Genomic DNA, 22,721 nt, shown 5'->3' on the forward strand with positions numbered 1-22,721 from the left:
GGTCAGGGATCAGCTAAGGCGGATTAATGACCCTCCACGTGTGTGTGCCGGGAGCACAGCAAGGCGTGAGCCTGCCGCAGGTCACAGCTCAGGGCTTAATCCCTCACCTCCAGCTGTCAAAACTCCTCCGCTGAGCGTGGGGGACCCGGCTGATCACTGCCGACGTGCCTGGCCACGGCTGGAGCCGAGAGTGCCCGTGGGGATGAAGCCATCCCTCGGGAATGGGGAATGGCGGGCACCATGGCATTTGGAGACCTAGACAGAGACCTCTGGGTCCGTGCTGGCTTGGACCCGGCTCTGGGTAGAAAATCCTGGCTCGAAGCCACAGAAATGCCGGGTTCTGCCTGGGGCATGAGGCTCGGCCCAGTTCACCGCATCCCTGGGGTGCCGTGGTCCCTTTGCCAAAATACAGCTGGGATATTCCCCCGGACACACATGGAGGCGAGTGAGACCCAAGGGACGTGTCCCCCCACTCGCCCCGGCCCTGACGGAGGGTTTCTGCACCACAAACTCCCCAGTGCTGTCCTCCCCCCCACCCCACCCCGCCAGCCCCAGCTCCACCGAAATACCAGACTGTGCACAGCATTAATAGCAGGGTTGCCTGCCAGGTGCATAGTTTGACCAGTCGGATCACACATGCCAAACCACAGGTATTTTATGAGACGTTTCCTGTTATGAAGACATTTTTGTGGGGATTCATTTTTTTCTTCCCTTCTTCTTCCCCTCTCCTCCTCTTCCCAGCGGGATGGTGGCCTGCCCAGGGGGCAGCAGTGATGCCATCCCTGATGGCCAAAAGACGAGCAGAGCAAGAGCCAAGTGCCGTAGCTGGGGCATGCAGCAAGGATGGTGGTGCCGGAGGGTCCCATCCCCTTTGCTGCCCCGGCTGCCGCTGGGCAGGGTCTGGAGCCCCTCTCCTGGGGGCTGCGCAGGGTCTGTGCAGGCCAGCAGTGGGGGCCATGCCGCACGGCGTCCCAATGGCTGCGTGAGCCCCGGCTCATGCCGGTACCTGAGCACAGCTTCTTGTGCCTGGATCCTGGTGCGGGATGTGGACCATCTGCACAGATGCCCCGGGGAGGGACACGGGCTGTGAGCCCCAGCGAGCTGCAGCAGCTTGGGGGCATCGCTCCGAGGGACGCACACCGGCACAGCCAGCCAAAGCCCCCCTGCTCCGGGGACACATCGCTCTGGTGGGAAGCAGTCGGTGTCTACCCCGGGTCTGTGGGTCAGACGCCACTTTGCCCTCACCGCTCCTGCGCACGGGTTCTCGTGTTTTCTAATGCAACGGGTATTTTGCAAAGAAATCTGCTAAGCCTGGAGGGACCCGCAGAGAGCGATTCCCATTGCAGGGAATTTGCAGGCAAGTGGCCATCAACCGCAGACATTTAAACTTCCAGCCTCGTGCTGGGGTCATTTGCTTTATTATAACGAGCTGCAGTCCGGCCCTAAGCCTTTTGGGGCAGGGGTGCTCGGAGTGGCCAGGGCAGCTTGCTCGGGGGGGGGCTGCTGCCCCCACCGTGGGCCAGGATGTGTGGGGCAGGGATGCCCCAGAGACCTCCCGTGTCCCCATCCACACAGTCCCTGCCGAGAGCTGGGGTGGTGCTGCCGGAGCCCACTGCGCCTGCATGAGCGTTGCGAGGGAGGCAGCTCCTGCGCCTCAGCGAATGCAGCAACGCTGCCGCTGCCCAGCCCCACAGCACCTGCGTGGGGGGATGCGGGCGATGGAGGAGCAGCGGGAGCCCGTAACAGCACCAGGGGAGCCGGTGCCGTGCGGAGCCGCTGGTGAGGGCAGGAGCCCTACGGTGCCTTCAGAGCTCACTTGGGAGGACCTTGCCCTAAGCTGGACATCTCTGCCTGGCTCTCCAAGGCCTCACCGCAAGCACAGCAGCATTTTCAGCCACTTCCTCAGCACCTAATGATCCATCGCTGGGATGAAATTTAGGGCAGGCGGTGAAGGTGACAAGAAATGCCCAAGCTGCTGAGAGCAAAGAGGAGAGGCCAGGTCTGAACGGACGTTCATTCCTCAGTGGATTAGGTTTTAAGCAGCGAGCAGCTGCTCTGCTCGACCGTGTCCAGGAGCTTCTCCTGCCCCAGACCCCATCGCCGCCATCCCAGCCCCTCCGTTCATCAGCCCCGACACCCGGCTCTCCTCTTGCCACCTTCAAGGATCCCCATGGTGGCTCCAGTTGCAACAAGGACCCTCAACGGCGGCAGCTGCCCTCCCACAGGACAGACACGCTCCATCCATCGCGGCCTCGCACCACGCTGGAAACAGGCTCTGGAGCAGCGGGAGCACACAGGGACAGCAGCTCCCGAGCTGCTCTCAGCAGAACTGGTGCCACTGGTCGGCACCTCGCTCCCCGGCACAGCGTTACCACCATGGCGTCCCCCACGCTGGTGTTTTCCTGGGCTGAGCACCTCACCAGCACCGCCCTCCGCTGCTCTCCCAGCTGCCCAGACATGACGGCAAATTTGTGAGCTGCCAAGAGAACTTCTTCTGCGTGAAACACCAAGGAACATAACCCCAGCCTCTGCCCGCCGGCGAGCCCGGCTGCCCGCGATGGGAAGCTGCCTTGCAATGTTTATCCTAACAGTCATTTTATTTTAATGTCAGGGGTTGAAATCCTGTCTCTGGGTTTTGCTGAGGCCTTTGATCTCCGTTTCTTCTCCTCTTCCAGTTTTTTAGCAACACCCCCAGGTGAGCCTGCGTGCTCCTGGCTGATCCCGCGCTGCCTGCATCCCGCCTGGCTGGGCAGCCCCTGCTCCGGCCCTGCACGTCCTGCAAACCCCTCTGCTGTAACACGCCAGGGAAAACAGCTTCACCCCCAAAGCCGCATTTCCTTCGGTGTGAGCATTTAGGGGGTGACCCCAGAGCCTGGCTCTCAGCCCCCAACAGTGCAAGACCCCAATGGGGGCACCCCCAGCTGCACCAGCCTCCCCCATCCACTGCAAATTCTCCTGGCATGACCATTCCTCGGCTGTCACCGCTCCCCGTCCCGGCGGGTTGGTCACAGCCCTTGGGACCACATTAGCCACGTGCCTCTGCCCAGTGGTGTTGGCTGCAGGTGATGGGGACCTGCCCCAGAGTGGTGCTGGGGGCCAGGCAGGTGCTGTGCTGCCGGTGGGGTCCGGGCACGGGGTCCCCCCACCGCCGTGTCACTGAGCCGGCCGCTGCACCGCTTCTGGGGTTAGCAGGGGGAAAATATTGTTTATGCTTCTCTAATATCTGCCTTCTGTTTTGCATTTGCCATTGCTTCAAAGATAGGGAGCCGCCTCTGCCAAGATTCCTGAGGAGATATCCTCAGCAATGCCGACCACGCTCCCCACCGCACTCAAAGAAAACAAATGTCAGGCCAAGGATTGATATGAAATAGTTTAAAAATGAGAAAAAGCTGCCTTAGAGCTAGGTTTACATTAAAATAAATTTCAGGAGCGGGAGCCTGGGCTGCGTCCCTCGCCGGCAGGCGGGCGGCAGGGGCGCGGGGGGATAGGGTTACCTGCCGGGGCTGTGCCGCAGCCCTGCCCGCACCACCGCTGCCCTCGCCTCGGTGGCACGTGGCACGTGGCCCAGCACCTGCCGCTCCCTGCCCGCGCCCTGGGGGCTGCCCGGGGTGAGAAGCTGCCCCCCAGGGACAGCGGGGCAGCAGGGGGTCCCAGGCCCCAGTTCTGCCCCCTGGCACCCCTCCGGGCAGCACTGGCACAGTGACCCTCCCTGCCCCATTTGCTCAGCAAACCCCCCCCGGGGTGGTCGCTCCCCTCCGAGCCACCCCCACCCCTGCCTGGGATGCACAGAGCATCCCGCCGGGGACCGGTACCTGCGGGGTGTTGGGTGGGCAGCGGCAGAGCCCAGCGAGCTGCGGGGCGGCAGGGAGGAGGAGTGGGGGCTGCACCCCTCCAGCTGCGGGGCCCCTCGCCGTGCCCGGGGGGGTGACTGACAAGCCCAGCCTTGGGTCGGGGCAGTCAGGGGGTTAAAGCACGTGGCTTTGCTGTGCTCACAATTAGCCCAGTGAAGAAAATGAATGGTGGCTTCTCTCTGGATGGTGGGGGCTCCTGGCAGGACCCTCGTCCCCCACTGCCCCACAGCCAGAACCCTCCCATCCTGCTGCCCTGAGCACCCCATCCTTGTCCCCACCCTTGTTCCCATCCCTGTTCCTGCCCTCACCCCCATTCCCTGCTGCCCCCGGGGCCGTGCACCGGAGCTTTTCTGGCACAGCAGCAGCACCAGAGCTGCTCACACATATTCACACCCCAGCGACGGGATGGAGCACACGCTTTTCAGGCAGCATTTTAGTTTATTTAATTTAATTTAATTTATGTGAGCTGATGCGAGATCCCAGCAAGCCTGAGGTGTTCACTGGAAACTCTGACAAGACGCTACCACAAACCACGCTCCCGCCGCCCGGCCGGCGCTGGCCCCGCTGCCGGCTTGGATTTCAGGTTTTCCTCCGCACGCTGTAATGCCCTGGATTTCAGGTTTTCCTCCGCACTCTGAACACCCATTCCAGTTTGACCAGCACCACGGTGGGTGCCCAGCGAGGCTGCGCTCCCAGGGCTCCGCAGCACTGCGGGGCTCCGTGCACTGATCCCACTGCGGGCAGCCCCCGCGCTGCTCCCCAGCACGTGCCTTTCCGTTGGGACGGACACGGGTTGTGTAAAACCAGGCTGATTTTTTCCCAGAATATTGTTTGGAAAAAATTTGTCTGACACTGTCACAAGATGTTTCAACATCACTGAATCAGCTGCTTTGATTTTTTCAATTTGTTTTGTTGGTTTTTTTTTTTTTAAGTTTCCACATTTCCTTTGTCTTGGAGCCGAAAGCCTCACAGGGAATTCCAGCAGCCCTGCTTTCCTGAGGATTACACCAAAACTCCCATTCCCCCAAACCCTGTGGCAAAGCGAGTCCCACGGGGCAGCTCTGCTCCCCTCCTCTCCCGGAGTTCCCGGGTCTTGCCCAGCTGGGTGCTGCATCCCAGGGGACACGAGGAGCTGTTCACCATCCCCACGTGCACCATCTCGATTTGTCATAAACAAAGAGCTGTCAGCCTCAACTAACACAGTGTGCCGCTACCTGAAGCCACAATCTTATTGCCAGGCGCCTAATTTCCAGTGCAATTGAGTATCTCATTTAATTTGCATTAACAGGTTCCAGATCCCCCTCACCTGCACCTGGCTGGACCCCTGCGCCCAGAAACCAGGTTCATCTCCCACTGCTTCTGCTTCTCCTGACGCGGCACCATCCGGCACCACCGCCCTGCCCGAAGGCACACGGTGCCCTGCGGAGCAGCTGGACCCAGACCGCGCCAGGGCAGCCCAGAGGAAAATGGGATGGATTCCCTGTGCCCCAGACCATCCCAGGGGAAAACCAGCTTCTGGAGCCAGGTGGGTAGAGCAGCCGGGACAGCGCTGGGAGCGAGGTGGCTGGGAAAGGCATGGAGGAGCCAGTGACCTTCCCGGGCTGGGGAGCACCATGGCCAGCCCTGCCTCGCCACCGGGCACAGAGCATTTTGCCTTGGCATCGACCCTTGGCTGAGCAAAACTGGGGACCCGGAGTTCAAGCACCAGTGGAAATCAGTGCAAAATATACAGAATATTACCTTAGTGGAACAATTATTTCTCTTAAAGACACCAGCCCTCGGACAGGCAGGCAGCTGGCAGCGCTCAGGGCTGTCCCTGTGTCCCTGCAGTCTCCCAGGGACATGTTTTGCTGGAGGATGGGACGGAGCCTGACGTGGTGACGGTGCAGGACCATGCTCCATCCCAGGAACACCGGGGTGCAAAACTGGAGACCAACCCGGGGGGGCTGGGGAGGGCTGTGCTGTGGCCAGCTGAGCCGGGTGCTGAGCCAAGGCCAGGGGATGCACTTATTACAAAACCTTTTGTTTAGGCTTCAAGCTGGAAAAACACTCAGCTCCTCTTTTCCAGGCAGAGTTTTCCTCCGGGCTGTGTCATGTGGGAACCTCCCTCCATCCCTGCTCAGGACCCACTCCCCAAAGAGGGGCTCATCCTGCCCAAGACCATGCGGGCCAAAAGCTGCATGGCACTGAGGCCACTGAGGACTCCCCACTTCTACACAGGGGTACCCCCTTGTCTGGGCACAGGTGCTGCAAGGCTGCTGTGGCACTCAGGAGGGGACTGGCACCCGTTCCTGCACCCAAGGGACCCCAATGCTGATCTTCATTTTCCCCCCATGCTGAGGAGCAGACCTGATACGGGGCACAGACCCAGACCCCAGGCGCAGACCCAGACCCAGGGAGCAGACCCAGACCCCAGGTGCAGACCCAGACCCAAGGAGCAGACCCAGACCCAGGGAACAGACCCAGACCCAGGGAGCAGACCCAGACCCGGGGCACAGACCCCGACCCCAGGCACAGACCCAGACTCGGGGAGCAGATCCAGACCCCAGGTGCAGATCCAGACCCAGGGCTGGCGCTGGCACGTTGCTGCCTTCTAGGAAATGGCAGGCGCGTAGCAGCCCCGGCTGAAGCGAGTGCTGGGCATCTGCTGCGGGCACTGCGCTGCCGTACTCGCCTGGAATTTATGAGCCTTCACACGTGGCAATGAAACATGGCGAAAAAATTAAATCGACCTATTCATCCCATTTTTCTAGGAGATAATTATTAAAAAAAATCATGAAACAAAACCAGAAAAGAAACGCAAGAAACCCTTCAGCCTTCAGCCTGGGAGCTATTGTGTGGGAACGGAGCGGAAAAAGGCTCTGCGGGCACCGGCCAGGCTGGGGTGGCACAGGGGGGGCAGCGGGCGATACCCCCCGATCCCTGCCCAGGGAGGGGTGACAGCCCCCCGCCAGGCTCACCGCAGGAGGGACAGCGTGTGCCCCAAAGCTCCCCAGCCTCACCGCTGCTATGGAAATAACAGGAATAAGCAGAGCCAGCCTGCAATGGCAGGGAAGTCCCGGAGAGACGGGGGGATCCAGAGGATCCCACCCCATCCCCAGCCGCCTGGCCAGGGCTCAGCCAGTCCCCGGCACGCCTACGGCGGCTGGGCTGCCAGGAGCCTTCCTGCACAAGCCCACGGACATTTTCCACCTCATTTACAGCAAGAGCATTAAAACGCTGTTTTCCGAAGGCACAGCACATTGAAATGCCAGGCCCTGGGTGGAATTTGGCGGGGGCCTGGTGGGAGGATGGCTCTGGCCACGGCTGGGTGCCGGGAACCCTGCTGTCTGCGCTGGCCCTTGGCACGCAGCTGCTGGCCCCCAAGGGAGGCACCGGGGTCTGTGAGGCCACCGCTGCCTCCGTCCCTCCCAGCACGCTGCAGGCAGCGCTGAGTGGAGGCGGCCGGCGCGAGGAGCCCTGGATGGGGTCCTGCCCCTGCGCTTGGCTCCCGGCACCGTCTCCTGCCCACTGCCGGGCTCCTTTTGTCGGGATGTTACAGCTGCCCCTTCCCACGGCCCCCACTGGGCTCTGCCAGGGTCAGACCATGGCCCTGGTGAGCCAGGCTTCCTCCGACGGCAAAAAGCAAATGCCACGCAAGGCCAACATCCCACAGCCTCTGCCCATCTCTGCCCGCAGCAGGCCAGCGCTGCAGCAAAAACACAGCGAAGCCGTAAGGCCAGAGCTCTCCTCCCAGCTCTCCTCTGTCAACCAGCGCTGGCCAAGGGGCCGCTTCACGGCACCCCCTCCGTGTGGTGCGCCACACACACCGTGCCCCAGGGATGCTCTGCTCCCCTTGCAAGAACGCAGCATCCTGAACCCAGCCTCTGCAGCAAACCCATCCCCAAGCATGGCTAGCACCTGCTGCCCACCCCTGGGGCATCCCTCCTCGCTGGGGGACAGCCAGCTCTGGGGGACACGTCCCACTGGAGGCTGGTGGGAGCTGGGACACATCCTGGCCAGCCGGGGCAGCCTGTCCCGGTGCTGCAGGAGTGGCTGTTGTGAGCCTGGCTGGGGAGGGAGATGGAGGGGCTGTGGCGTGAGGACAGCCAGGATGGGAGCTGGGGAGTGGGGGGAGCCCTGCTCCCACACCCAGCCCCGGGGCTGCCTCTGCCAACATCCCGGCCATGCGCGCCTTGGCGGGGCAGCAGGGCTATTTCAGGAGCTTTCAGCACCACCCAGAGAGGTGTCCGATGCCTTTATTTATAAACCCACTGGCTCCTGCCCAGCTCCAGCCGGCTTGCATGCAGGAAGAAGCCCAATGGAGCCAACACAAACAGAGCCAGCAGCATCCCCGCACGGCAGGAGGTAACGCCAAGCAGGCCAAGGATGCTCCGACTGCACCGCCCAGCCCTGGGCTGCCCAGCAGGATGGACATCCCTTGGCACTGCGGAGCCAGGGCCAGGCTTCCACAGCACAAGGCTGCCATGCCATCTGCCCGGACCCGCGGCAGCCTGGGCACGCGCGGTGGGGGGCTGCCGGCGGGACCCTGTGTGCTGCCCCCAGCGCCAGGGCTGCCGCTCAGTGCCAGGGATGTGCGGCTGTGGCACAGAAGTGCCCATGTCCTGCTTGGGGTCTGCAGAGCCGCTGCGGGCACCTGCTGTTGCTGTGAGACCCTGATGCTGCGGCTGCCCCTCTGCTTCCCACCCTGCTCCCAACGCACTCACTGGGACGGTCGGCCCCGCTCATGGACAGTGTGCTCCCCAGGGGTGCTGCAGGGGAAAAACCTTAAATACCAGCTGGGGCTGGGGCCAGAGCCCTTGTGGCAAGGGCAGAGAGGGATGCAAACTCCCACAGCTCCTGCCGAGTGTGAGGGTCCAGCCCCATCCGAGGGGGCAAAAGGGCTGCCCCATGGATGGGCTCCAGCACTGGCTCTGGTTCCCAGCAGTGCGGCAACAATTGGGTTATTGTCAACATGCCGCCAGGGACATGAGTGTGCCGAAGAATTCAACAAACCCGGTACTTTCCGCTTGTCCCACTCAACTTCCCAGCCCAGGCTAATCCCGTAAGATGCTCCGTCAGCACAGCTGCGGCTCCACAGCCTGCAGGGAGGGACGGCAGCTCCCGGCCCCCCATCTCCCCCAGGCACTGTCTGCGGGCAAAGGTGCTGCTGTAACGCAGCCCCATCAGCTCCCATCGGGATCGAGGTGGGTGCAGACAAAGGCACCATGAGCGCCGGCTCCAGCCACCTCGGGAACTCAGCTAATGGGGTCCATTTGCTGGGTAGTTCTTGGAATAACAAATTGTATCATCCAAAAAAGCAAAACCACAAAAGGGGATCGGCTTGCAGCCTGGCTCACAAAAGCCCCTTGTCTGGAGGCCCCCCGCGCCCCCCAATCTCCCGGAGAAAACTCAATTTAACCAAAATAAACAGCGCGCCCAGCCCTGCGCTCTCACGCTCTCCCCAGCAAACCGCGGAGCGACGTGGCTCAACCTGATACCGCGGCTGGCAAACTCCATCGCCCGGCTCGCCGCACCCGGGGCATCCCACCGGCCTTGGCTGTTTGGCTGTGCCATGCCACACTGTGCCGGAACGCTGCTGACCTCTCGTTCTCAAGAGCTTCATCTAGCCAGTAAAAACCAGCAAAAACATACCGCTCAAAGCTGGCCGGTGCCCGGAGGGCTCTGCGCACAGTGCAGACCCCTTGCTGCAGCCCGGGGGGCTGCCGGCTCACCCTGCACTATTGCAAACCCCATCTCCTGTTCCCTCCAGGACAGCAGCGAGCACGAACGCAAAGGGCAGCCCCGGCTCCAGCGGGGCTTGCACGGGAGCGGGGAAGAGCGAGCCACGGACTTCCCTGCAAGCAGGATGAAAGATGAGGCTTGACACCTGCTAAACCTTCTAATCCTCCTCTCGTTCACCACTATCAGCTCTCCAGCAGGCTCAGAGCCCACCAGCCAGGTGGGAGGCTGGGATTTATAGCAAAGGAGCCTCTCTGGAAGCGCCGGTGAGCGCGGCAGGGAGCGATCCAGCCAGCAGCAGGGCCAGCCAGATGGACACATCGGCTGCCTCTGGGCTGTAACTCCCATGGGCATGTCCCACGCCTGCACTCGCAGCCGGACCCCCGCGGGGACCCCCGAGGTCGCCGGGGAAGCACACCCAAGGTTGCAAGTGCCCATCTGCACCCTGAGAGGGCACATTACATGAGACACCCACCTGGGTCCTGTCCTGGGAGGCTGCAGCAGGGGGAAATGGCTGAAGGGAGCAGTTATACCCCTCTCCAGTCAGGCTGCACTCCAGAATAATGGGATCTGGGGGCCTGTTCCTCCAGCTGGGACTGGACTGCAGGGAGCAAACCCCACCCCGTGCCAAGGGCCCGCCAGCAGCCCGCCGCGCAGGGGTCTTGCCGTGGGGCAGGTGCCCTCTGCCATGCCTCCAGCAGCCCCGCAATGAGATGGACAGAGGCTCGCTCCTCTCCCAGCCCCGGCCTTCACACCTTCACGTGCAGGGCAGGAGCCCCCATCCCGGAGCACCGCTCCAGCCCCCAGCACTGGTCAGGCACCCCCCAGCCCCAAAACTCACTTGAATTATTTGCACTCTGTCACCTGAGCAAGTCTGCTTGTGCTTCAGGCCAGGTTTCATCCCTGGACCAGCCGCCACCAGCCAGGGGACTCAAACAGACGATTTGGGATGCCCCATCCCGCCCGTGCAGGATGCCACGGCCCCGCGACACGCAGGCACTGGGCTGGGAAACGGCCACGCTGGCATCCGCCTGACCTCCCACATCCCCTGGGAGTGCAGGACCGGGGGGAGCTGCCGGAGCCCCCAGCGCCGCTGCCTCCAAGACAGTCACCCCGGCATCTCCCTGCTTCCCAGCTGGATGCCCAGGGTGAGCCGGACCACAGGCGACCCTGCCGTCACGGCTCATCTGCCGTGGGTAATTCGCTGCCTGCCCGGCAGCGCTCTCACTGCATTCCTGCTGTAAGTACCGTGGATTTGCTGTGCTTTATGAAAAACGAAAAGAATGTTTTAAATGAAATTAATTCTTACAAACCCAAGATTTCATAAAAGCGCTGCCTGGGCACGGTTTGGCACGGGTCTGCTCTTGTTCGCTCTATTGGCCTTGCCCTGGGGGGAGGAAAATATCGGGCTTGGTGTAAAATAATTACAAACTCATTGTATAGCTCTGCTTATAACTGCTCGGAAGGAGCTCTGGGGTCTCGTCCTAGCTCATAGTTTATGTTCAGCAATAACATCACACGTGGTCTTTAACAAACAGCTATGGGAGAACACGTAATGGAAAAAAGCATCAGTGGACGTGCCGAGCAGCATCAAACGCAGCCTGGCCGGAGGAGCGGTGCCGGACACCTGAGCATCTCACGCTGGGGCCGTGACACATGAGCTGGCACTTCCCAGCCAGCGTGGCGCGGCACGGTGCAGTGTTTGGCATGGACAAGGTCCACTTGCGGCATGGACTTTTCTGTGCTGGCGGTGGGAAGGAGCAAGAGGAGGTTCGGGAAGCGGGCACGGAGCCGCTGGTGCTCGGCGCAGCCCCACCAGCTTCCTCTGGAAGCAGACAGGGGAACTCATGCAACGCTGCCTGGCTCTCCCTTTCATCTTTACTTTAAAAAGCCACTAAATTAAAACCACAAAGCCACCCGAGCCCTGAAGCGACTCTGCTGTCCCGCTGGCCCCTGCGCCAGGGGATGCTCGGCGGGACACGGTGCTCGCTGCAGGCAGAGCAGCTCACAGCCACCCTGACCTCGTTCTTTACGTAACACAAAGCGCTATTTTCATCTGTTCAGGCACTGCCCAAGAGCTAGCAGCTGAGACTCCCCCAGCGGGACCCTCAGAGGTCCACGGGCAAACAGCAGACACCGGGCCCCCCGTGCCACCATGGCCAGGGGGATGCCCCAGCCCCAGCTGTGCCCAAGATGCCAGGCCGTGGCTGGTTTGGGGTCTGCTCTCCGTGCCTGCGCTGCTCACCCTGGGGGACTGTGGTCTCTGCCCACCCAGCTGCAGTGGGCAGGTATCAGCCTGACCTCTTCGGGGCCCAAAGCATCTGAAATTAAAGGCAAAGAAAAGACAAAAGTATCGCCGCTGTAATCCAAACCCAGGACCTCTGGGATCTGCCCGTGGGTTGTGAGTGCCAGACTGGCAATATCAGGAAATATGAAGAAATAGCAATAAAAGTAGGCTTGTTTCTCTCCGCTGGCTGGCTGGCTTACAGGACACTGGAGCAGCTGAGAAATACCTTTCTGCAGTCACTGACAATACATGTTTGAGGCTGAAAATATGCTTCTCTGGCAAAAGCCCACATATTTAACCCTGGTGGGCACCAGCAGCTCGCCCTGCGGGTCCGGGAGCAGGGCTCTGAGGGGAGCAGCGGGACCTGACAGCCTCGCTGGGCACGCAGGCGCGGTGGGGATGCTGCTCCCAGCTGCTGACACCGAGCTGCTAAACCGTGAGCAGGATGCGAGGGCGATAAGTGGCAAGTGTTGAAATTAAAGCTACACTGAAAGTAAAGGAACTGTTGCAGCTCCCCTCCGCGCCAAGCCTTCCGTCGCCTTATCGGTGCTTTCCTGAAAAAGATGGCTGTGTTGTCCTGACATTAAATATTCTCTTTGCAACGATCTAGATCTCCTCCATTTCACTGGCAGCACCGGAATGCTCCAGCCCTGATGCACACCCTGGATTCACACTCTCACCCCTCAGAGCCGAACCTGGAGCAAAGCCAAAATCTCCAAAGAAAAAATGCAGCCAGAGCTTCCAAGTTTCGTGGTAAAACCACATGATTTTGATGGGAAGCCATAAATCGGTCCCAGGCTCTCTCAGCCTCTGGTAACTTCTTAAAACAAACCTGGGCTGAATTTTAGGACTTGTAATGAAATCTGAAAGCAGGTGAATTGGCTGCAGGGTGTAAGCATCACTGCAAGCCTTGTGCACGGAGCGGACTCGGCTGCTCTGGACAGCCCCGATCCTTGGCTGAACAGGCTCAGCTTTCCCTTAAAAACAGGGCACATCCAAAGCAACTTTCGCCTTCTGCACGCGTCAGGTTTGCATCTCTGCCCTTGGAGCCCCGAGTGCTGCTCCATCCCTGCAGCAGCGCGGAGACCTGCCTGGCCCGGGGCGGGGGGGCATGGAGAGAGCCCCGACAGCGGGTGCAGGGAGGGTTACAGCCTGGCAATGCAACGGGCAGGACCCATCTGCCCTGCCCTGTCTGCAGCTTGGGCACAGGGGACTGAGCAGGGAAAGGGGTAAATCCTCGTGTGGCTGCAGGGATGGCAGCTACACGAGGTGGTCTGGCCGCAGGGTCTTGGGTTTCGGTACAAAACAAAGAGAAGGCTCTTATTTGGTTAATGTGCCTCTGAAGAAAGGCTGTATCCTTGTTTGCTCCCACTGCTGCATTGTCAGTAGATAAAGACAGGGGATAGATCTCATCTGATACAGGCAATATCATCTCATCCATCTGGACGGGGCTCTTTACAAGACCCTCCTTTAGAATTTAGATCCCTGGGAACTTGGAAGGCAGCAGTGAAACAAAACCCTCTGCAAGAACAATAAAGAGGCTCTCGGCGACAGCCAGAGAGATCTGTGGGGCAGGCACAGGCAGCGCTGTGAGGTCCCAGCAGTCCAGCCTTGCTGGGCTGTTCAGGTTTGCAGAAGTTTCCTGATTTGGGGGAATTCCTGGGGCCGCATCCTGCCCGGTGAAGGTAGAGCTTGTGTTGGGAGCACTGCACTTCAATGTATGAAATAGGGACTTAGGGGTTTTGGTGCAAAATACTGAAGCTGGGAAAGCCCTCGCCACCGCCTCTCTGCATCCACAGCAGGTGGACATCAAGGTCATTGTCTCCTTCCCTGGCTGCTCCTTGCCAAGCCCTGTCCTGGACAGAGGCGCCTGGAAGAGCCTCTGAGGACAAACATCTCCAGATGGGCCAGCAGGACGGGCTTGGCCCCAGGGAAGGTCGTGGAGACGAGACCCGGCTGCTCTGCAGATTTTGGCTGCAGTTTCTGCCTGTGATCTGCCGCTTCGCTCCGTGAACTCGGCTGACACCGGGGCCAGGGGCCATTCTGCAGCTAACAGGCTGAGGCTACGGCAGAAACACTCACGTAGCCACCTGCGGCTATTTTTTCTCCCACCTCATTTTTGTTAGCCCCTATCTCCCACCTGCAGCACCCCAGCCAAGCTCAGGAGCTCTGCAGGGAGGCAGCAGCCAGCAGGAACCATGGGGTCCCTGGTGGGATGCTCCTGCGAGGACGCGGGGCTACGGGGCAGAAGGTGGCTCTGGTGAAGGGTCCGGCTCCTGCAGCTCCTTGGGAGCAGTGGAGTGATGCCCGTGGGTGAGCCAGGCTCTGCAGAGCAGAGAGGAGCATCCCGCTGGCCACGGCAGCCCCTGTGCCCCCCTGACCCCCACACAGATGCTTCCCCGGTGTGCTGCCAGCCAGCCTGGAGAGCCCTGCGCGTTCACAGCCCATGCCCAGGGTTCTGCAGCCAGAGCAGCCAGATATGTGACTCAGGGACGGCTCCGGTGACAAGGGGAAAAGAAAAAGCAGTTTATTATGTCTGTGCTGGTGTCCAAATCGCCATGCACAGGAAGCAACATGCAGCTGAGCCCTGACCAGGAGGGGAGAGCCCAGGAGAGCCAGCGGCGGCGTGGGGCATCGCTGCCAGCTTCACCCGCTCCCGTGGGATTGCTGCAGGACACAGCCCGGCCTCCAGCAGCACCCAGCCCCTCTCCCCACAACATCCAGCACAGGGAAGCCCCTGCGTGTGGAGGGAGTGGGCAGGAGTCCATGCGCCTCTCCACCTTTGTTAAGGCAGTTAACTAGCCTCTCTAATTAGCCAGTGACTGAGCGCATGGGAGAGCGGGGAGGCTCGGAACCCAGTGCGTGCCCAATGGAGCTGATGGGAAAGGGCTGAGAGGGAGAAACAGGGGGAAGACAAATGCAATTCGGTGTCTTTTTATCCCTCCGCCTCCCTATTAGCTTTTATTGTCACAGACATTTTCTTCAGCGCAGGGCAATGGAAACTCTGCTCCTTCCCATGCTGCAGACAAGCCGAAATAGGAGAGAATGACAGAGGGAGTGTGTGAGGACGGGAAGGGACTGGCCCCGCACGCCCTCGCCACCGGGGTTAATGCCTTTTGCAGGTGCCATTACCCAAATCCCCTCGATCCACCATTCCCCCCGCTCACGAGGAGCCCGGCTGCTGCACGGGTGTGGGGCCCAGGGCCCACGGAGGCGGTTTTGACACTCACATCACAGATCCCAAGAGCAGATCCCAAGAGCCTCCCTGCAGAACATTAAAACCAGGCGTTTTTATCTCAACCTTCACAGGGAAGGCTGCACCGCCCGCCAGCAGCCAAGCGCTCGGATGCACCACGCAGCGCCTGCATCCCGTGATGGATCAGCTCTGAAAACAACACCCTGCTAATCTTCCTCCCCAGCAGCCATAAAACTGTCTTCCCAGTTCCTTCGGAGAGGATTTACAGTGGCTCAAAGTACCCTGGAGTGGCTGGCGGAGGCGAGAGCCCCCACGAGTGCTGGCCCCACACCTGGGGCGCATCCTGGCAGCGGGGCAATGCCCCCGCACCTCTTGGCCCCCAACCACTCGCTTGCTTTCCCCGCTCAAAAATAACGCTCCCCAACGGGGACCTGGCCGCCCCCCCAGAGCAGGTCAGTGCCCCCAGGGCCATGCCTGACCCTGGAGCCTCCCACCACGGTCCCAGCCCAGCTGCCCCAGGGTAGCACCCCACAAAAGGACAGGAGGGGAAGGGGTTTCTTGACGCAAAAAGGGGTACAACAGTGGCGGAGCAGCCGCCTGAGTGGCACCCGCTCCCGCTGGGTGCCTGAAGCCTGCCTGCAGCTCCTGCAAGGCTGGAATGCTGGCACAGCCTGTGCCCTCGCTCGGCGGGCTCATGTACCCCATGACAGGGGGCAGATGGAGCAGGGCTCTGCCCCGAGCAGGATAGCCTGCCTGTAGCTTTGGTCACAGCCTTGGCGACCACCCCACACGTGGTGAAACGCAAGGGGCAGCATCCCACCCAGCCACAGCTCAGCGGGACGCGGCTGCTTTCCAGCCCTGGGAGCTTGCTGGGGACATGATCCACCAGGGTCCAAACCCCTGTGGGGCTGAGTGCTGGGGGCTGCCCCGCGATCCCTGGCCAGGGCCTGTGCCAGGCCCCCCGGGGGTGAGAGAGCACCGAGAAGGGCTTCCAGCCGGGGCAGTGGGAGCAAGAGGGCTGCCCCCGCGCTCCCCCCGCGCCGTATCCAAGTGGGAAACTGAAAACCCAACACAAGGAGAACTGTGCTGAGCCCCTGCCAAGAGCCACGGACAGAAATATCCTTGATTTCACCAAGGTGTGAATAACTTTTGACACTTCTAGGGCTTATTGCCTTAAAAAAATCCCCCAGCAGTCCCCATTCACACTCCACAGGACTGTGTTTCATATGAATGGAATATATGAATCACTGTAAAGAATTTAAATGCTTCCCTGTACAAAGAAATGCTCCCTCCCCGCCTCTGCTGTTGCGGCTGGGCTCCGCACAGCCTAAAACAAAGGCATGGCAGGAGATGGGGGCAAACCCCATCAACGACGTGCTGCCTCGGCTGGGTGACTCAGTGGCCAAGGGCACACCGAGCTGCTCATTCGTGCCAGCACAGCTTGGGCAAGAGCTGGGCACCCTCCACCACCCGCTTCACCCCATAACCACCTCCGCTGGCCACAGCACCCCTGTTTTCCCAAATCCCGAGGAGCTCCTGACAGCTCCCTGGTTCACTTCTCCATGTGCCTCTCACATCCAGGCTCAGCTCCCACCCCAAACCCCATTTTTCATCTTGGAAGAAGCAAACACAGAAAAAGGCTGGATTTCCATTCCTCTGCCCAAACACACCAGGGCAGCCCCCTGCCCCGTTGCCAGGGGGGATTGGGTCAGCTGGGCTGACGGGAACCAGGCAATTCCTGCAAGGATCTGCCCCGGTTTTTAGCAGTTTGGGGGTTTGCTGCTTCTTTTCCCCTTGGGCAACAGGGCGAGGAGGAAAAATGTAACTAGAAGTGCAGGGCAGCCCTGCTGGGCTGCCGGCTGTGATGCCTCCCTGGGCATCGCCGCCCCAGCTCCACCGGGGCTCCCGGCTCCCGGTCAGTGCCCGGTGCCTCAGGTGGCAGAGGCAGAATCCCCGAGCCAGGCCCGGCACAGCCCCGGGAGCCCCCAACTCCCACTGCCCACTGCCCCTGCCCAGGGGGGCTCCCCTCGCCAGCCTCACCACCAGCTCAGTGCCCTAAATTCGTAGGATCCGGCTCTGAAAGGAGCAGCTTTGTTTCCCAGTGTCCCTCGCAGACGGATCAAAACTGCATTTTTACAGAAGCAATAAAAATCCCAGGAATTCACCGGCCTTATGATTTATTAAACATGTTCCTTATAGCAAAGCTGCCCATAGATGAGAAAATATCTCCAGTAGGTTATTGCCTCGCCTGGGGCTACCGTACAGGGGAAATCGTTCCTGGCTGATTGGGGATGTGCGAAGCCAGGGAACCTGGTAGATCAGGAGCCAATTAACAGCAGCACTCTTAAAAAATCCCAAATAAAATAAGCACCTTGTACTTCCCAAGGTGTTTGTAGAAGGAGCCACTGTGACCTGCCCCGGTACCCGCTGGGTGCAGATGTTTGCAGATGCGGGAAGGGACCGCGTCCCGGCGGGGCAGCGGGATGTGCCAGCCGCGGCCATCCCAAAGGTCACGGGCGCTTCCCCCAGACCACTTCTGTTCTCCCAAACATTTCCTAACAGCGGGAAGCACGGGCTGGACGGTAGGACACGGCTGGACACGGCAAAGCCTGGGGGGAGGGTTGGCTGGGAGAGGGACGCGATGGGGAAGGAGGGATGGCAGAAGGGAAAAGCGAGGAAGGGGAGCATGCAGGCTGGGACGAGGCGCTTGGAAGCGTCCTTGCGGTATTCCCCCCGCATGGGGAAAAGCAATTAGTCCCGGGGACTCGTGACCGAGAGATCCGAGAGTTCCCGCGGCCGAGCGGGGAGCCCAGGTGAGCACGGGGGTGCGGGGGGAGCCGGGGGAGAGCCGGAGCCGGAGCCGGAGCCGCAGCCTTACCTCGGCGGAGCGCGGCGCGGGCGGGCACGGGCTGGCGCCGGCGGCAGCGGCCGAGACGGGCCGGGCCGGGCCGGGCCGGGCCCCCCCGCGGGGGCGGAGCCGGCTCGGCGGGGCGGTGCGGGGCGGTGCGGAGCACTGCGGGCCGGGCCGGTGCGGTGCGGAGCTCTGCGGGCCGGGGCGGGGCGGTGCGGAGCTCGGCGGGCCGGGCCGGTGCGGTGCGGAGCTCGGCGGGCCGGGCCGGTGCGGTGCGGAGCTCGGCGGGCCGGGGCGGAGCGGGGCTGCGCCGGGCGCCGCGGGGGGATGCGGCGCGGGGCTGGAGGTGCGGAGCGCAGCGCGGGGCCGGGCCGGGCTGGGCTGGCTGTTGCGATTCCTTCCTTTTCCCTCCTTTTTTTTTTTTTTGCCCCCCCTTTTTCTCCCCCACCCCCGCCGGCGGTCCCAGCCCCGCAGCGCTTCCCCGCCGCTCCGTCGCAGGGGCAGGCTGCGCGCAAAATAACTGACTAAAAGCGCGGCCCCCCCGACCCGCCGGTGGGGTGGGGTCAGGGGGCCCTGGGCCCCCTCCCCACAGGGGCACGGCACACCCCAGCACCCACCTGCCCTCGGTGGGTACCCAGTGCCCTGGGGATGCTGATGACAGTAATCCCAGCCACGGTGGTGGGAAAAGAGCCCCGCTTGGCTTGCAAAGTGCCCAGAGCCGGGTGCTGCCAGCCTCCACCACTGCTCTGGCACCCGGCGGGTTGGGGTTCAACCCTCTTCCCCCTTCTCAGCCCAGGGCTGGAGCAGCTCTCTCCCACACTCCCCCAAACCCACCGCCCGTTCCCATTGTGAGCATGGGGCCCCGGAGCTGCTCCTGCTTTGCTGTGGTGGGGAGACTTCATCACCTCCAAAATCCTGCTGCCCTGAGTGGAAAAGTAGGGAAGTGTGGTGCCAGTGCAGCCAGCCCCTGTGCCCCTTGGTTCAGCACAGCTGCAAATCCTGCAGCGGGACAGAGCTGCACCGATCCCGTGGGAGCGGGGTGCCTGCAGCCCCCCCATCCCGCCTTTCCCCACCACCATGTGCTGCCCGTGCCCGTGGCGAGGGGTCCTGGTGTCCCGCTGGCAGCCGCGTGCCAGGCACAGCCGGGACACCGCCAGCACTGCCCAAGATGCTGGGGTGCACGGGCCGGGGGGTGCAGGGCCCCGGGGTGCCCCAGGAGGCAGATTAGGGTTGCTCAGGCAACGAGCAAGGAGAAAGCCCGTCTGGATGGAGGCCGCTGGGGCGCACAAGGGTGTTTGTTTTCTGTATTAAGCGCCTGAGCAAGGGAGGGGGGGGGCGGGCATCAGACGGCTAATCCCCCCTCAATGCCTTCCCTCTGCGAGCGGCCGCCGTGGCGCTGGACCCTGCTCCCAGGAATGCTGATGTGCTCTGGCCCGTGTGGGTGGACAAGGCTGGGGTCCCCTCGAGAAGGCAGGGCAGGGCTGGGGTCCCCTCTGCACCCCGAGCAGGCTGGGCTGGGGTCCCCTCTGTGCCCCAAGCAGTCAGGCCTGGGGTCCGCTCTGTGCCCTGAGCAGGCAGGGCTGGGGCTGGGGTCCCCTCCGCGCCCCGAGCAGGCAGGGCCGGGGGTCCCCCGCAGCTGGGCCCTGCCGCCCGCCATGGTGAGCAGCTCAGAGCAGCCTCAAGGCTGCTCCTGGCCACAGCTGAGCCCGGCTGACCCATGCACCTCATCACCTGCTGCTCAGGGACCGCGGCCCCAGCAGGATGGCACGTGGCAGAAACTGCTCTGCTGCCACCTCAGCCCCACAGCTGCCATGCCCTGGCAGTGCCAGCTCTCCTGCCCTCGCCTTTGTCCCGCCAGTGCTGGAGCATGGAAGGGGCTCCACCGGCACGGCACGGCACAGCACGGCACGGCACGCTCCTGCAGAAACGGACCAGCCTTGTTTCAGCGGAGCTCTCAGTGGCAAAGCATTTCCTCCGCACGCAGACTCATCAGCCAGCACAGACATTCCTCTGTCCCACAGAGCGAACCATCGGCTGCAGCCTCGCTCCGCGCTGGCCTCTCCCGCCTGTCATCACCCCCACGCCGCTCGCTCCTCCGAGGCCCCCGCGCCTGCCTCTTCGCCAGGATGGAGCCTGGGCTGCGGCCGTGCCGCCCTGGCTGTGCCAGCGCAGCTGCCCGGCTGTGCCCGGCCACGCACCCTCTCCTTCCCTCTGCCCAGCTGTGCCGGAGCACCGGGAGTGCTCGCTTCGCGCTCAGCGGTGTCCCCATGGTGCCATGCCAAACCATGCACGTGGAGCACCAGGGACGAGCATGCCTGCGAGGGCACACGCGTCTGCAGCTGCTGCCCTGGCCACAGCTCGTCCCTGGGCACGGGTCACCCCGGCACAGGGCTCAGCCCAGGCACGGCAGCACGGGGCCGGGTGCTGGCTGTGCCGAGCTGCTGCTGAAGGCTCTCCTCCCAGCGGGAGAGGGAAGCCGGGCTTAGCACGGGATTTAGCAGCTCTGCTGCCTCTAACCTCTGGCAGCTCCACGCTCGCCTGCTGTGCCAGGGCTCCGTGGTGGCCCCGGCCTCCCAGGGGGGTGAGAGACGATGCCTTGAAAACCAGCATGGAGCTGGCCCTGCCAGTGGCCGTGAGCGAGCCCACGAGTGCACTGAGGCCGGTGTGCACGGGCACTGCTGCACCCAGGGGCTGCCCATGGGGTCCCATGTTCACTGTCCCCCCAAAGCCCTGTCCCAGCCATCCTGTTGCTCCACACAGGAGGAACGAAAAAGAGGGGAAGAAATAATTCAATCTAGGGCTGAAAAATGCCTTAACTTAATTTCAGTGGGTCACGGACATAATCAAATCAGCCCCGTGCATTGGAATATCGTTTCCATGTTTCCACAAGATGGATAATTGTGCTCTGAAAACCAGCCTTGGTGCTCAGCAGGAAAATTTGCCGTGGGGGTGGGAGGGGGCCAGGGGCTGGGCTGGCAGCCGGGGGCCTGCAACACTTCTGCTGAGCAGAGCCCTGGCGTGCCAGTGGCTGCGCACTGCTGTGTCCCCATGGCAGGAGAGCCTGAGCCCTGCCAGCTGCGCGTGCTGGGTGTGCTGCCGTGCTGGCTTGGCTTGCTGGCACTGCTGCGCCAGGCTGCGCCGCGGGCAGGGCTGGGGGGCCAGGGTGCATCGCCTCGGCTTTGCAGGCAGTGGGTGACAAGCAGGTGAGAGGTGCCCCGAGCGGGAGGATGCTGGGCAGTGAGTAGTGGTGCCGATGCAGTGCAGGGTGAGTTGCAGCTCCGTGTGGAGCATGGTGCCAGATCCCAGCCTTCGGGAACATTCAGTGATGGATTAAATGCAATCTGACTACCACTGTGGGAGGTTGGAGAGAATTACTTCATACAAATGCACTTCGGAAAGTATTTAGAGTCAAATTTTCAAAAGCCCCTGAACGATTTAAGAGCCAAAATCCCATTTTCCAAAGTCACTTAAATGAGCAAGGAAAGATCAGTAAAGAAAACATGCTGGCCAGCCGGGGCCTGGGGTAGCGGCTGCGGCGGCCGTGGGCACAGCACCCCGGAGCGGCTCTGTCGGCACATCACGAGGTGCCGGTTCAAGCAGCAGCTGCGATCGGCCAATGCAGCCTTTGCACCGGGGGACACCAGGACGCGTTGGCCTCTGAACGCATCCCCTGCATTTCTGCCCCGGCGGTTCAGCCTGGGCTGGGGACGTGTCCTAGCGGGTTGGCTTGCAGGGAACAGTCCCACGGGGTGTGGGGACAGCACTTGGCTCTGCATCCACAGCAGCCGTGGGGACACCGTGGCCATCGCTGCCATCACCAGCTCCTAGCACGACCCCGCTGTGGCGGGAAGGGTCCTCGGCTGTAACGGGAGAAGGCAGGGCTGCAGCTGGGAACCGCATGGCTCCTTCCCTTACCCCACAACCGCTGCAGCCTCCTAAAAGCATCTCTAGTTCCCTGTTCAGCATCCTAATGAACCGCAAGGGCAGCTGGGACCCTCTGAGGCAGCAACCATGGAGACTTGACCCCCCCAAAGAGTAAATCCCAAAGCAATTAGCTTTGCAAGCTTCGGCCGGGCTGGTGGAGGTTCCACATTCCTCGGTGGCTATAAAGCTCTTTACTGGGATTGTTTTTCTGCGTAAGCCCTGCCCGGGGTACACATGGCCATGGCTCCAGCTCCCAGCGCCTTTGGTACATGTCATAAAAAAACCACTCTCAGCACGTTGACTTTGCTAGAGCTAAAAAGAAGTGGCTTTATACACTTCCCCGATAGAAAGCATAAAGGATCTGAGACAGAATTCTTGCTCCAGGATCCTTTACAATTCCTGGAGGACATTTTTGGAAAGGGAAGGGTTGTATTTACTTTGGCAGCTGACTCCGCTCCTATATACACATGCATGGAAAAACTGCACTCACCTAACATTTCCATGGCTCCCTTTTCTGCCGAGAGCCAGCCCAGGTGGGAGCTGGTGGCCTTGAGACCTCTGTTTGGAGATGGCACATCGAGCTGAAAGTTGCGGAGGAGCTGAAGGTTAAACCTGTCCCTATGGCAGCCCTGGAGGCTGCTGGCCCTTCCCAGGCAAATGCTTGCCCTGAGCCAGTGGGCAGAGGTAGCAGAGCCTGGAGTGGAGCTCAGGGGAAACGCTGCTGCAGTTTAGGGGGGCAGGAGGAGGAAGGGTAGGAAGAGGAAGGCTACTGGCCACTGTTAGTGAGTGGAAGCAGGAGCTGGAGCAAGAGTAGGAGCAAGAGATGTCTAGCCCTGTGCTGCCATGGGGCTGGCAGGGAGAGGAGGGACGTGGCCCCAGTGCTGGCAGCGA

The 22,721-nt window shown here is 61.8% G+C and overlaps 1 protein-coding gene across 1 annotated transcript in view; it reads right to left on the reverse strand.

Moving 5' to 3' along the window:
* Nucleotides 1–18,067, reverse strand: part of COL8A2 (collagen type VIII alpha 2 chain) — a 31,379-nt gene extending 13,312 nt beyond the window's left edge. Inside the window, exon 1 of the mRNA XM_055704621.1 lies at nucleotides 17,934–18,067. The gene's annotated coding sequence lies outside the window, so the exon portion shown is untranslated. The remainder of the gene's footprint in view (nucleotides 1–17,933) is intronic.
* Nucleotides 18,068–22,721: the final 4,654 nt, after the last annotated feature.

This window comes from Falco cherrug, chromosome 3 (genome assembly GCF_023634085.1).
Source record: "Falco cherrug isolate bFalChe1 chromosome 3, bFalChe1.pri, whole genome shotgun sequence".
In the NCBI taxonomy this organism is placed as follows: Eukaryota; Metazoa; Chordata; class Aves; order Falconiformes; family Falconidae; genus Falco; species Falco cherrug.